The sequence below is a fragment of the Rhipicephalus sanguineus genome, chromosome 2 (genome assembly GCF_013339695.2).
Source record: "Rhipicephalus sanguineus isolate Rsan-2018 chromosome 2, BIME_Rsan_1.4, whole genome shotgun sequence".
Taxonomy (NCBI): Eukaryota; Metazoa; Arthropoda; class Arachnida; order Ixodida; family Ixodidae; genus Rhipicephalus; species Rhipicephalus sanguineus.
This window is the reverse complement of record NC_051177.1, coordinates 120,218,183-120,233,757: the sequence shown is the minus strand read 5'-3', so window position 1 is coordinate 120,233,757 and position 15,575 is coordinate 120,218,183.

Genomic DNA, 15,575 nt, shown 5'->3' with positions numbered 1-15,575 from the left:
CCAAACCTTTGCGGAATTCATGGTGAGCTGGAGATAATAAATTATGTGTTTCAAGATAATGTGAAAGGTGTTTACTAACAATGTGCTCCAACAGCTTAGAGCAGGTACTCAAAAGGGAAATAGGCCTGTAATTACCCACATAGGTCGAAATGCCATCCTTGTGAATGGGTACAATTTTGGCATGTTTCCAAGCCTAGGAAAGTCAGAACGGGTAATCGATGACTGAAATATTAATGTCAGATATTTAGCTACCCACTCAGCGTACCGGTATAAAAACTCATTAGGAATACCATCTGTGCCAGCACTTTTCTTAACGTTAATACGCAACAGAAGGTTTAGGACGCCTTCTTCTTTAATCACGATATCGCCAGCAGAGGAACGGTAAGGGGAAACAGGCATGACTGGCACCGTTCCATCGTCATGAGTGAATACTGAAGAAAAAAATGTGTTGAAAGCTTCTGTGCGTTCCTTCGTAACCTTCCGGTTATCTGAAGAATAAGGTTTAGATGATGGGTTGACATATCGCCAGAACTTAGCAGGTGCGTCCGCGAGAAATTTTTGCAATGTGACGTTATAAAAATTGTGCTTCGACTCCAGAACAAGTCTATTAAGTTCTTTCCTCATATCGCGGAGGGTGTTCATGTCCGTGCTCGAGTTTTTGGAACATGCCTTCCTTTTCCTCTGGATTCTTCTTTTTCTATTACCGCACTTCCGACATATCATGCTGATTTGGAACCGCTGGTGTAAAATGCAGTGTGTTTTACATATTTTGCCTGAAGTGTTCAGAATTCCTGTAATATATGCTCGCGGGGTGTTTGCTTTTTTTGAAATTGTGTCAACGTGCAGTCACACACAGCGGGTAGACAGTACCACGGCGGGAGCGCATTGGGTCTCTGTGCGATCTCAGGCAAAGCGAAGAAGGAGTGGCCTTATTGCTTGGGGTTTGTTGATAAATAGCGTTCTAGATGGGCACTGATTTACTATAGGGTAACAGTGGTGGTTCGGCATTGAACGAATTTTTAGAACATATGAGTATGTGAGCATGGTTATTCTGTTTGCCAATGGTGGCTCATTGGTTTCTACATACAGACTGTTTATGAGTGACGTTCTATATGCACCAGTTGAGAGGCGGAGGCCGATATTGTGTACTGGATCCAGTCGTTTCAGAAAAGGTTCTCTCCCTTACCCATATACTATGCTACCATAATCTAAAGAGGATCGTACCTCTGAACGGTAAATTTGTAGTAGGCTTGCTCTATCTGAACCCCAGTGTTTGCGTGACAGGACTTTCAGTATGTTCAGAGATTGGGATGTTTTTTTAGCGCATTTATGTGTGCAAGAAATGTAATCTTATGGTCAAAAATTACACCCAGGAACTTGTGTTCTTTCTTTACTGGTAATTCAGTTTGGCTTAGGTGTAAGGTAGGGTCTGTCTGTATGCCTCGTTGAGAGAGAAAGTAATAATAATAATAATATAATATAATAATAATAATAATAATAATAATAATAATAATAATAATAATAATAATAATATCTGGGGTTTAACGTATTAAAGAGAGAAAAGAATGGCCACTGTTCTTTTGCGCAGAAGTACGGAAACCATTTCTGTCTGCCCATGTTGCCAGTCTGTTAATTGCTAAGTGTACTGTCTTTCGCATGATGATGTGTTGCAGAATGTGGCTATCTGGAGGTCATCAACGTAGAGTGAATACATGAAGGTCTTCGGTATTACTTTGCTGATCGAGTTCATTTTCACGACAAATAGTGTTGTGCTTAAAATACATCCTTGTGGTACTCCATTTTCCTGCGTGAAATTTTTCGATAGTGTCGAGCCTAGGCGCACATGGAACAAACGGTTAGATAGGAATTCTTTTAGGTAGTTCAACATTCTGCCAGGGATTCCTAGCTCAGCCATGTCCTGGAGGATTCCGAACCTCCAGGTGGCGTCGTATGCCCTTTCTAAATAAAAAAAGACGGCCAGATAGTTTTGTTTGTGTACAAACGCTTCACGAACAGTATTTTCGACGCGTACTAGGTGGTCGGTTGTGCAGCATGCTTTTTGAAAACCACACTGATGAATGTCGAGAAGTTTGCAGGATTCTAACCCGAATGACAACCTAATATTGAGAACAATTTCAAAGGACTTTGCTCGACAGCTGGTGAGAGCTATAGGTCTGTAGCTACTAGGATCTGTTGGTGGCTTTCGCGGTTTCAAAAAATGAATGATAGTAGCCTTCTTTCAGGCTTCAGGCAATTTTCCAGATATTCACACTTTGTTAAAGGGGTACTGACACAATATTTCGCGGCCGATATAGCCTGCGGGATCGATTACGGTGAACATGCGTATGTCATCTACAAAATAACAGCGAATATAGCTTGGAAGTTATTTTAAATGAATTTTGAAGTTTGCATGAGCGATCGACATCCTCGCGCTACTGACAACCTCATAGGCGACCCTTGGGACCCCCTACTTCCCTCACGTGACCATGCTGCAACAAGTTTTGATGACGTCATAGCCGCCATGTTTTCTTGCCGCGTTCGCTCCAGCAGCCTACTTCTCGGCGGCTGCTCGCGAACCGCGCGGAAGTGCGTCACAGTTCTGTGTGCTGACGTGATCGAGCGCTGCACCCGCTAGATGGTGATAGTTGCACCCGGAGGCTTGTCGTTTTTGAAACCGAAACTGACACTGGTCGGTAATGATGAGCCTGTAAATATTTATCTCTCGCGCGCTGCAGCAAACGATGTGCCGTGTTATGACTAGCAGGCCTCAGCAACACATTGCAGCAAAAAAAAAAGAAAAAAACAACGAGCGGCCACAATTTTTGTGTCACTACCCCTTTAAACAATGTCAGAGGTGTTCCTGTGGCGGGTTCGAAGAGATGGGCTAGCATTTCATAGTGTATCTCATCAGGTCTGGGTGCAGTCTACTTACCTGTAGCCAATACTGAGTGGATTTCTTCAGGAGTAACTTCACAGTTGTAGGGTTCGTTTGTATTGCCGCTTGTTGGAATCTGTTTTGCGGCTTTATGTTTGTGTTTCAGAAATGATTGTGTGTAATGTGACGAGCTGGAAACAGCACAAAAAATTCACCCAGAATATTTGCCTGTTCTTCAATACTTGACTCTACGCCAGGGGTTGTGAGCAAGGGTACAGTGAATGGAGAGAAACTGCCGTCTATCTTTCGGATCCGTTCCCACATTTCTTTTGGTGTGGTGGTGCTGTTTATGGAAGAGACATACTTTTGCCACGAAGATTTTTCAGCGCTACGGCGGATGTATCTGGCTTTCGCTCTAACTTTTTAAAAATTTACAAAGTTTTCCGGTGTTGAGCACCTGCGGAATGTTCCCCAGGCTTTGTTCTGCATCTTTTTTTGCTTCTCTGCATTCGTATGTGTACCATGTTTTGTAATTTTGTTTTACCAGTCCAGATGTCTGAGGGATGGATAGGCGCGCAGCTCTAATGATACAGTTCATGATACATTCGTTTAGTTCATCTATGTTGAGGTTGTCTGACGCTATATATATTTTCTAGGCTAGCCTTGGAAGAGGGCCCAGTCGGCTAAATGCAGCTTCCAACGGCGTGGTTTTCGTTGGATGATTTCAGGTGAGGTTGTTAGGTTGATTACTATAGGTAGATGATCCCTTCCGTATGGGTCATTCAGGACATTCCATTTGAAATCCACAAAAACGGAAGGCGAACAAAAGGATAAGTCTATGCGGCTGATTGTTCTTGAGCTAGGAGAAGAGTATGCTGGTTTTCCTGTGTTTAGTAGACAAAGGTTACTGCTTAATATAAAATCCTCAATTATTTGGCCTCTAGTGTCAGTTTTTTCACTATCCCAAAAGTACACTGCACACTGTAATCGTTTGAAATGCGTGTATGATGGCCGCCATGGCTTCTATTTTGGTTTTAAGCTTATGTTCCCGCGCTGGAACTCCACTCTTAACTATAACAGCAATACCTCCTGAGAGCCTACTTGCCTGCTCTCGGTCGTGCTGGAATACATTGTGGTTTTTCAAGATCTTTCTGTGTTTACGACCTAAGTTCGTTTCTTGTAAACACAAGGCTACTGGTGAAAGCGTGGCTAGTATGTCCTTTAGGTCGCTTAGGTTATGTAGGAGTCCCCTGCAGTTCCAATGTATAAAAGCCATGTTGTATTATATGGGTAGGGTAAAAAAACCTAGGTCTTGTTTTCAGGCTCAGTGATCCTGAGCTTGTCTTTTTTTCCGATCCAAGGAGTCCATCGCATCGCCTGACGCGCTAGACGTCCGTACGGAATGTACAGATTTCTTCGCGTTTAGCCTCGCCACGTGGAGGGAGGCCTTGAGGCTCACTAACCCTGGAGTCCGCACATCCTGAGTTCTAGACAGTGGCGCAGCGCGAGCTGCGTCCACTTTGGGCGCTGGATGCCCTGCTCCGGCGTCACTAGGTGTGCCCTGGGCAGGCGCTGTAGGCCGCTGTGTTGCCGCACCCTGTTGCAGTACAACAGAATACCTTCTGCTTTCAATGCACGAAAGATGCTTCCGCGCTTCTCTGAAGCTGATGTTTTCTTTAACTTTGAGTGTGACGACGCTTTTTTTCTTGTTTCCATGTTGGGCAAGCTCGCGAGTAAGCGGGATGACTACCCTCGCAGATCACGCAGTTGTGTGGTTCAACTTTGCAGTTTTCAGAAGTGCGTTCACGAGAAGCGCACTTAGCACATGTGGTTTGGCCCCTGCAGCTCTGTGAGCCGGGGCCGTATCGTTGGGAGTTAAAGCAGCGTCTTGCGTTCGGTATGCATGGGCGTAGTTTTAGTTTGGTGTAGCGAACCTCCACAGCGTCCGGTAGTATGCTTGATGTGAATGTCAAAACGAAGTGCTTTGTTTTGATTTCCTTGTTTTCTCGTTTGATTTTTATTCTGTACACATTCGTGACATTTTGGTGCTTCAGTCCGTTTTGGAGTTCTTCTTCACTCACATATTTTAAGTCATCGTCAGAAGTGACGCCTCGGACAGTGTAGAGAGTGATCGGCGAGGGCTAATGAATGCTGGAATGTCTTCGAAGGCTGCGATTTTTGAAAGGTTATCGTACTGGTGTTGGTAGAGCACTTCCAAAAGAAGGTCCGCGTTGGCTGGGTTCTTTATTTTATATGCTTGCCCTAAGGTGTCTCTTAGGGTTCTGGAGACTTTGAAGGGAGAAACATGTCTTGCTGTTATTTCCGAGTGCTCGCTGTGAATCACTTGAAATCTTGGAAAGGTGCTTTTGTTGTTTGTAAAGAACTTAGCTGTTACATCGGTGCGCGTCCTTTTCTGAGGATGGCAATCAGGTGAAGGAAGCGAAGTGTCCATAAAAATTGTACGTGTTTCGGCCGCGGTACCAGCCGCCCATCACGGAGCCCAACGAGGGGACGGGACAGGAACTCGCGAGCAAAGCCTGCACACAGAAAAGCCTGCACACAGTTCACAGAAAGACGAAGATGTACGTAGAGAGAGACAGGAAAAGGCGACTGCCGATTTCCCCTGAGTGCGTCAGCCCAGGGTTGCCGTCTACGTGAAGCCGGGACCAAAGGGGTGTGTTGCCTCTGCCGGGGGCCTTAAAGGCCCTGTGAGCAAGACGTGCATTTAGGAAGTGTCCGAAAGCCTGATATAGGGCTTCAGGCGAGACACATGGGTGATCTAGGTACCGCGGCGGCGGCGGCGGTCCGAAGCCGAACTAACAGGAGCGACGCGATAGTTCACAGCGGAGGTTCGTTCAAGCACGGTGTAAGGGCCCAGGTATCTGTGAACGAATTTTTCACAGAGCTCCGGTGTACGAAGCAGGTGTCCAGAGGAGCACTTCGTCGCCTGGGTGGAATGACACAAATCTACGTGTCTCATCGCAACAAACTTTCCTCTTGGCCTGAATCGTAGAGGTGTGGGCGCGGGCAATTTCACGGCAGCGAACGACACAATCAGCTCTGGCACAGCGCTCGCGTGGCACAGGCAGAGAGCCAGAGCGTCTTCAATGTACGACGTATACGATTCGTCGGTTACCTGGATGCGAGTAGCGAGCTTCTGTTTCGCTACCTCAGAGCGTCCTGCAGACGTAGCTGCACAAGATCTGACGCAGCTGCACCGTGAATGCTGACCAATCAGGAAATCCGCTTTCGTGGTTATGGTACCACGTCCTCGCGACCTCCTTTAGGTAAAAGGGAACATAGCGCAGCTTGTGTGCCTCGTCCCGGTAATTGCAAGCACTGGTTCTGTCGTAATTGTCCAGCCATTCTTCTACGTCCTCACCGCGAAGGCCGGAAAATACTGGAGGGTCTCGCTGCGAGGTACTCACGGTTTACTGAGGCCCAGCAGGCTGAGCGGGTGCAGCAGCGACGGCAGGAGATACGTCGTTTTGTCGGCATACGATGTTGTCGGCAAGTGCAGCCGTCGACCAAACCGGATCTCCAGGGGTGACCGGTAGAGCAAGAGGACGTGGCAATCATAGCACCTCCACCACTTGTGAGACGACGTCAGGTACGACGGAACGATTGTACCTGACGGTAGGCGCGCGAACCAAAAAAATGCCAGGCCTGCGCTGAAACCGCAGCACAGTCACAGCGAAAGCTGGAAGAGCGGCGATTCTAGAGCCCGTCGTAAGCTCTCTTGGGGCTACAATGCAAGTACAATAGAAAGGTACCCACTACGCCATAAATCACAATTTTTATGATGTTGGGAAGCGCCCACTAAGCCATTATTTTTCATTCTGCGGAGAAGCGAGGCTCCAGCTACACGTCTGTGCACCTTTTTGACGCGACGACTAATGACGATGAAGAATTAAGGCTCATCCCTTTGTAATGGGTTGGAAGCTTTAAACGGCCCACCAGTTATGTAATTTGCTTCGGGTGACACCCGTTCGCTATTTCCCTCTCCCGTCATGCTGTATAACATACGTTGACGTGAGACAGAGACGGGGGGGGGGGGTGAAGAACTTACTGAGACCCCGAGGAAATGGATCATGCGCTTGTGGGCTTCCTTGGCAACCAATACAAGTGCACTTGCGAGGAAACCACTACGCTCTAAATCATTGTAATTTTACTGCGACCCCGAGGAAATGGATCATGCGCTTATGGGCTTCTTGGCAACCAATACAAGTGCACTTGCGAGGAACCCACTACCCTATAAATCATTGTAATTTTTGAGAAGTAGGGCAGCAGTCACTGCCATTTTTCGTCATTTTACGGAGAGCCGTGGTACCTGCTAAACAAATGTAAGGCATTATGCGCACTTTGGTGATGCTGTGCCTGATGACAACGAAGAATTATGGCAGAGCCCTTTGTAATGGGTTGGAAGCATTCAACAACCTACTCGTTGCGCAATTCGCATTGTGTGACGACTGCTTACAGAATTCGCGTTGTGCGACGCTTGGTGCTTATTTTACTCTTCTACCACGCTATATTGCATATACTAATGTGGTTCCTTCCCGACATGAAACCTGTATAGGACCTTTTTGCAAAGCAGTTTCAAGCACCGGCATGGCTCAGAGGTTGAATACTGGGCTCCCACGCAGAGGACCCAGGTTCGAACCTCGTTCCATCCTGGAATTTTTTTCTTATTTCGTTTTTTTTTCTTATTTCGAGCGATACTGGTTACGGACACCAGCGGCGGCGGCGGCGGCGGACAACTACGGCGCCAAAAGCGGCCGGTGAAATGATCTCATAACAGCTTTCGCTGTAAAACCGAACACCGGCCAGCCAACACGATGATGATGATCACGATGATAAGCGCGCACAGCCCAACCCCCAGGATCCCCTTTTCCCCGGACACGGCAAAGCCGCGCACGTCGAGGCGTGGGAGGGGTCGAAACCCCCGTTAGCTCGGATCTGTGGTGTCGCTACACACCAAACTCCTGCTTGCGCAGACGCCTCTGCAGGGCCTGACTTTAGAAAAGCTGCGACGTGAGATCAGTCTCCAGACTCTCCACCGTCGCGTCCTGCTCGACAACCTGGTGAGAAAGTGGGCATGGTATCTGGAATACTCCTCCAGTGAGGGCTCGTCCAGGAGCGACTCGTCCAGCGAATACTCTTCGAGTGACGACGCATCTTCCAGCGACGAGTCCTCCGGCGACGACGTGGAAGGCGGATGCGATGGTGATGACAGCACAGCCTACACACCCGCTGCCTCTGCTGGTAGAATGTCTCGCTGTTTGTTTCAGAGGACGGAGCCGGACCATCCAAACGACCGAGATTGTACGAGACGCCATGACGTGAACAACGGGTGGAGCGCGTCCAAGACCTGGCGGTGTACCACCCGGGAACTACTGCATGGTCGGCAGGATGGTCCTCCTACCGAGTGAGTGTCTTTTTTGTGTGATATCAATACCGAGGCAATCAATGATAACTAGAGGCCGGAATTTGCGCTCCTATCCCCCCACTTTTATCTATGAGCATGAATGAGAGCCTAAAAAACCGTTTTAGTGTTTATATACAGCCTATAAATGCCAATTTCGGCGTTTGTGCCTAAATGCCTATTTTCAGTATCGAGCCGGACCGAAATGAACACTTTTTAGCCTTATGTTTCGCTTTATGGCGCACTGTTACCGGGCAACACCGAGGGCTCTGAACTGTATGGGGTTAAGCCTTGCGCCCTAGTTCAACAAACACTCAGAAAACAACCGCTTTTATTGGTCTGGCTATGTGTTCCTGCGCTGCCCTTATCCGCCCTGCCGAACAGAAAGACATCAAGGAGTGTGTTGCTTCGACAGCGGACACTTGACTCGCCATGGTACAGAATACACAGAGAGACCGTCTTCTGAGAACCATTCGGGGCAAAGGACAATTGCACGGCTATTTTCAGCTCTTGGCACCTTCATCAATGTAAATAACAATTCTTTTTCTGTCGTAGATACAGGTCGCACACGCCTTCAGTTGAAATAGTTTGCATTAAGTAAAAATTTGTTGTCGCTATATTTACGATTTTTGAAGCCTAAAACTTCGCTCCACCGACTCGACGTGAGGTGCACAAAGCTTCGGAGTAGAGGAGAGGAACATTGGATTCGGCTGAAAACGGGACAGTTACTTGTAGCGCAGTTCGCAGTAGCTGACAGCAGCGATGAGGGAAAGCCAAATTTTGAAAACATGCTCGCATGCACTCCCAGCTCTTGAAGATAAGGGCCAGAAGAAGTTTTTCAGGAATTAAGCATCTGAAATTACGAACTCGTTTTCATTTCTGTGAATGCTTCTGGCACCGGTTTGCCTGAAACCCTCCCACCTGCCTTCTAGTTCTCTTTATTCTCTATAGCTCACTCTATTTGACGACGGTGTTTGCATGGAGGAAGGAAAATGACTAGGAATGAGCATCGCACGACTTTGTTAGTCGCCGTCATGCTCAGTATAAAGTCCAAATCGATAACATCGCCCCGAGCATTGTACGTTCTTTGTGCGACCGAAAGCTTACGATGGCTGCAGACGGGCGCTGCTCAAGCAGAAGAAAACACGGCGGCCGGCTCTCTCGGATCAACGCCTCCTCTATTTTTCCATGCCAGCCAGATGAACCCGATGCATCCTCTCTTCGAGCCCTTTCCTACTCTCCCCCGTCGGCTAGCCTTCGCGTCTGCTTTACGTTCATGAGGGAGAGTACCCTTTAGGTGGTGCCGCACGACGGAAGTCAGATGAGGTAATTTTTTGTTCAATTGTGTTCAGATCCGCGCCTTGTGTTCAGTTCGGGCCATCGTTCGGCCAATGGGGCATCGCTCACTTTGGCGCAGTGCTTTCGTGCGTATCTTCCGTAGGTTATTTATTTGCTTATGAGTTCTTTACAGGCGTGGTATTTCAGAGAAGTTGAGCTAACTCAAAGAATGTGTAGATAAGCACTCCTGTGAGTGCAGTGTGCTTTCGCTGGTGCACGGCAGGCGTGCCCTCGCTTTCATGACGGTGAATGCGGCACGCTAAGCGAAGAAACGCTGTATTTTAAGGTTGCCAAAGTGATACTTTAAAGGCTACTGTCTCGCTACAGTGTTCTTTTTTTTAGATTGGGCGACGTGTGTTCTCGAACTATCGGGCTCGCGAGCGGTTCTATCATACTTTATTCATCTGCACAGTATTTTGGTTAGGGATGGGTGAATATTCGGGCGTTTTAAATATTCGAACGAAAATAAAGTATCGAATTCGCTTCGATTCGAACTTATATTATTCGAAATGAACGAGTATATGTATGTTTGACCACACATAACCCCCTGTTAAGGTGGCTTCACTGCAGCATCGAATTGCTGTGCCGTGAAACTACCCATTCAGGAGGAATCTGCACTGCTGCGAAGCCACACTTCAAGGTTAAATGCACATATTTTAAATACGAAGCATTTCTTAGCGAAACCTTGGCACTTCTATCTATCTATCTATCTATCTATCTATCTATCTATCTATCTATCTATCTATCTATCTATCTATCTATCTATCTATCTATCTATCTATCTATCTATCTATCTATCTATCTATCTATCTATCTATCTATCTATCTATCTATCTGCCTACGTCTGGCGGCTCTCATGATCGCCTCCTTAACTTGGTGTAGACCAAAATTGGCATGGGAGGGTAAGATGATTTGACGAATATGACTGTCGGGTCATGACATGAATAACGTGAAAATCCTGCCGCGTGCGTCGTCAAACCCTTTCCTCCAGACAAGTGTGACACATACCCGTTTACCACGGGCCGCGGTGCACGGGTATGCGCCACAGGTGATGGATGGATGGTGGAACTTTATATCTACCCAGGAACGGCGAAAACAGACATTAAATGCGAGAGCGTTAAGAAAATTCGTCATCGGCAGCGTTGACGCGACGAATGGAAAGAATGAAAATTAGGATCCCAGCAGGAATCGAAGCCAAGCATTCTGCGTGGCAATCAGGTATTCTACCACCGAGCGACGCCAGGTCTACAAACTGGTTTGGAAAAACAGCCTATGCAGGCGTAATGGCGGTGCAGCGTCAATTGTGGTTGTGTTGCTTGCTATCTAATTTTACAAGAAAGCAATAAACACTACATAATGCTCCTATACAATGTGTATACTCTTACGATACAAGCGTCATATCAGATTAACGTCTGTGGTTCCAGTGTTAGTTCCGCTTTTATAGACGTCTAATAAACAATACAACTGTATTCCTGTGATTCAGCAAGCTTTCGAAATTTCTTAAATGGATTTGAGTATCGGCTAGTGCTACGATTTATGTGATAAATCGAAGCGAAATGCGGTTCAGAACCGCCAAAAGCCAGCTGTCATCTTGATCGGAGGCAAGACCGGGGTAAGCGGCCTGCCTTAGTCAGCATGACTCGGAAAAGCATTCTCAATAACATCGCCAAGTGTAGATGAAGACTGTCTCGGTACTTTGGTGCATCATTACACGCAGTGGGTCAAGGAAAACCCGCGCGTCACCAGCTTTTTCTGAAATGAAACATGAGTACCACAAGAGTGTCCGTCGACGCCTATTTGCGTAGGTGGGCGATGGAAGCTGCCGATGACAGCTTTGAAATGAAGCTGCTTCTTACTGAGTTGCAGTTACATTAGGAAGTCGTTCGGCAATACTTTAATGCTTATAAACTTCGTTTCCAAGATTAGTTTTTCGTTTGCTATTGAGTTGCTATTAGCCTATTGCTTAGGCAGCGAGGCTGACCCTGAACACCGCCAGAACGACGCAGTGTCCATTTCTTACGATGCTGGGCGATGGCCTCATGCTGACCGAGGATAATGGCAGTTTGATTGACAGCCGCTTTGTAGACTAGGCTACGTAGGCCACATACGCCCAGGTCGTCTACGAATGCGAGAGGCGCCATCCACTGATGTTGGTCTACGTAGCCCTATCCAGGCCTACCAGCCTAGACGGCCTATACCTCACCAACGCGAAGGGTGACTTCAGAATTTCAGATTCCGACATGTCGCCGGCAGACAATTTGTCGATGAAAAGACCGAGGCATCCACGATTTCCAACAGCTGTATTATATCTCATAGTTCAATACACATGTAGCCCTCGTCAACGCGATCACGACTGATCCGATAACAAGTCATGATCAGCTGCTGGTGCTCGCTGATCACGGTGATGATAACCTTGTTCAAGAGCTGTCAAGAACACACATGCACACGTGTTCGTGAAACGTGCGTGCGTTCTCCATCAAAAGGGACAAGTATAGGCTAAAGCTCCTCCATGCGTTTTCCGCCGGCTGCAGTAGACGCGATGGAGCGGCTTCTGGTGCTGGTATAATACCTACGTTGCCGTTGGAGCGTTACCCGACTGTAAACAACTGATTATATAGCGCATATGCGGCTCTTCAACATATATGTGTGCGTATAAAATTTATACAAATCTTTAGCGTCATTTTGTAACGTTTGACCCAGTAAAAAAAATTACGCCACAGTCACCTTCCCGTTGCATGCTTCGCATAACATCGACTCCCACGGTACGTGGGATCTGCCGAATTTTAACACGGAAGTGTTTTATGCCGCGGTGCACCAAAACTTCAGTGACGTATTTCCGTCACGGAAATGACGTCCAAAAATGCAGACGTACAGATGGCAAAGAAAAAAAGTTCCGTCAACGGGCATCGAACGCACGACCGCTCGGTCCGCAACATCAGGTGCTGGGCGCGTTTTCCACTGCGCCACGGTCACAGACTCTAGAGGCTTTACAAACGCGCCTTTTATATCTACCATTCTCCCGGTCGGCGGGGTGGTGTTGGCGTCTGGGAGCGGCAAAGTAAAGTAAGTCATCATTACTGTGGCCTCCGCGATTAGTACCTGCAACGCGTTACACGTTCGATGCCTTAACACACCGCGAGGTGGCGACCTTAAAGGCCAACTCCGGCGATTTTTTGGCCATGTCAAAGTAATGGTGCTTTTATGTTCCTGAGACGCTCCTGTTACGGGCCCGATAGCAGAAATACTCGGCAAATTGGAGAATAATTTTAAATAAGCAAAAAAGCGCAACACCGAAACCGAAACCCAACCGAGTGTACTGTCTACGTATGACGTAGACGTTGTTACGAACGAACCGGAAGTCGTGCAAGGCATGCTGGTCCCGCCGGCGCGGAGTATGAAAACTGTAACAGCCGGGACGACCAGCGAAGCGCCGGCCAAACCAACGCTGTCTGTCGCCTTGTGCACAGCAGACGCTCGCTGTAGCGGCCGAAGCGCCGAAGTTAGCGGTGCCCACGGCTGCGTCACTTCCGCCGCCTTCCCAACACTGACGTCACAGGCGCAATGTTGCCAAAAATTGTGGGAAGCCAGGAGGGCGTTTGCAGACAATCTTTACAATTCGTTTGCAAACAATCTGCGCATGTCTCAAGCCTGTAATTTGGCATAAATGACGGAAACGTGCAAAGGAACGTACCCAGCGAATTTCATTGAGATCCATCGACCTCGAAAAATCGCCGGAGTTGGCCTTTAACCCAAGCGTCGTAAAGTGGTAAAGAAAGTAGCAACACTCTCCTCCATATCCTCTCCAAAGTGTCCAACCCTCCTCTCCCAAGTGTCCAAACCTTATCTATATCCTCTCCCGAACGGCCACCGTGCGGGCGTGCGGCCCTATAACACGGCTAGCGCCTCTTGTCTATTAAGAATGCTATGTCACGCTGATAGTGCGCGCAACGTTGGTGAAAGCGAAGTGCCGGAACCGCGGCAGTAACGCGAAGAAAGAAAGAAAGAGCTTCGCGCGCGATTTCCGGAAGACGGGGGGGGGGGGGGTGATTCTTAAAAGGAAGAAGGAAATGAAAATGAAAATTGGGTGTAGAGTGCACGATAATGTCTCTCAAGTGAGGACACCTCAACCGATACACTCACGGGGGACTGGGGATTCACGAGGGGACTCACGAGGGACAGTGAGAGTGAAAAGAGATGGTAAAAGAAGAAAAAGAAAGGTATGAGTGAAAAACAAAAAAGAAGAAAAAAAAACAAAAAAAAGAAAAAAAAGGTGGGGGGGGGGGGGCAGGAGAACGGGCGTCCGAGTCACCGTGGTGAGCGGCTAGAAAATTCGTTCGACTAGGCCGGCATCTTCGAGAAAAGCGAGTAGGGCCGCAAGGGCTGATCGGCGACGGTGCACGTGACCGGTGGGATGGAGCAAGTCCTGTAGGGTCGCACACGGCAGTCCGACGAGTCGGTACTTCATGACGAGCCGCTTCCGCGCAGTGTTGAGAGAAGGGCAGTCAAGTAATAGGGGGCACAGGGTTTCGATGGCGCCGCAATCGGTGCAGTTCGGTGCAGCGGCGCCGCGAAGACGATGCCTGCGTTCCGCGGGCCACACCGAACCGGTCCTCAGGGCAAGAAGAAGCGCGCGCTCGCGGCGAGTGAAACCAGTGGCTGGGATGGGAGGAGGGGGGTGTCCGGCGGCGACCCGTGCGTCCGGATGCTCGCGCACCAGCTCCCGGCGAAGGTTGTTGCGTGCCGAGTCGAACGAGCTGGCGTAATCTGTCAGCGAAGTCTCGGCGGAGTGTGCTCGTTTTGCGAGCTCGTCTGCAGCCTCGTTACCCGCGATGCCGACGTGTGAAGGGAGCCACTGAAGGACCACGTCACAGCCTCGTTCCTGGAGGGCCCCGTTCCGGAAGACGGCCCGTGAAGCGGGGAGGTGGAAGGCGGGAGAGGAGGGTGCTCGGCGTGGCGGCTCGGTTAAAAGAAAGACGGTACTTTCCCGAAAATATCCAGGGACTTTAAAGCGCCGTAAAGGCGTCGGCCTCGCTCATAGCATCACGCTAATCAAACCAAAAATAGCTCTGCGACCCGCGCCTGCCTCACCTGGCTCTAACACCGCGGTCCTCGCCTACGCGCTCACCCCGAGAAAAATTGCGGCCGGGCTACCGAGGCGGCACAACGCGCTTGCGTTTCCCTCTAGTGCGGCCGTGGTGTTCAATCACATTTTAACGTGCCGCAGGATGGCGACCAATTTCTGCCTCCAATATGCGACGCTCTTCTGGCTATCACAACTCGTTCTCTGATTATGCTTTCACCGTTGACTACTACAGCTACCGCAAGGTTATGTTTAATAATTTAACATGGACGTTAGTCGTCGGCATGGAGATGTACCACCAAGCATCAAAGTGGGTGCATCCACGTTAAATGGTGCTGTAGCTGCCAGACATCAATATACATTGTGCAAACTCTCTTATATCAATGTACAGTAAACATTCAGTTACTTCTATAAGGGCACGTTTTCCTTTCGTGTTATTCCGATTCCTATGGCGGAGGGATCAACCATGTTTTTGTTTAAGTTTAAAAGTGTGTCATATGGGCTTATATGCGCTAAGTATAGTAATTTTTAAATTGTAACGTATTGTATCACTTATAACTTCCACCCTACTGATATTCAAATTTTGATACTATTCAAGGCTTCTTCCACTTCACTTCAAACCAAAAAAGTGACATTCACTCATACGTAGTTCCAATCCTTAAAAATATTGAGCGAGGGCCATGACAAAAATGTTCATTTTTCATAATAATATGCGGTACATTCTATCCGAACTATTCGAAATTATTCGACCAAATCACTATTCGCTGCAGATTCGCTTCGAACCCCAAATTCACTATTCGTCCATCCCTAATTTTGGTGTATGTTGCAAGTACACTATTTGGCCAATTAAACAAGCTTGT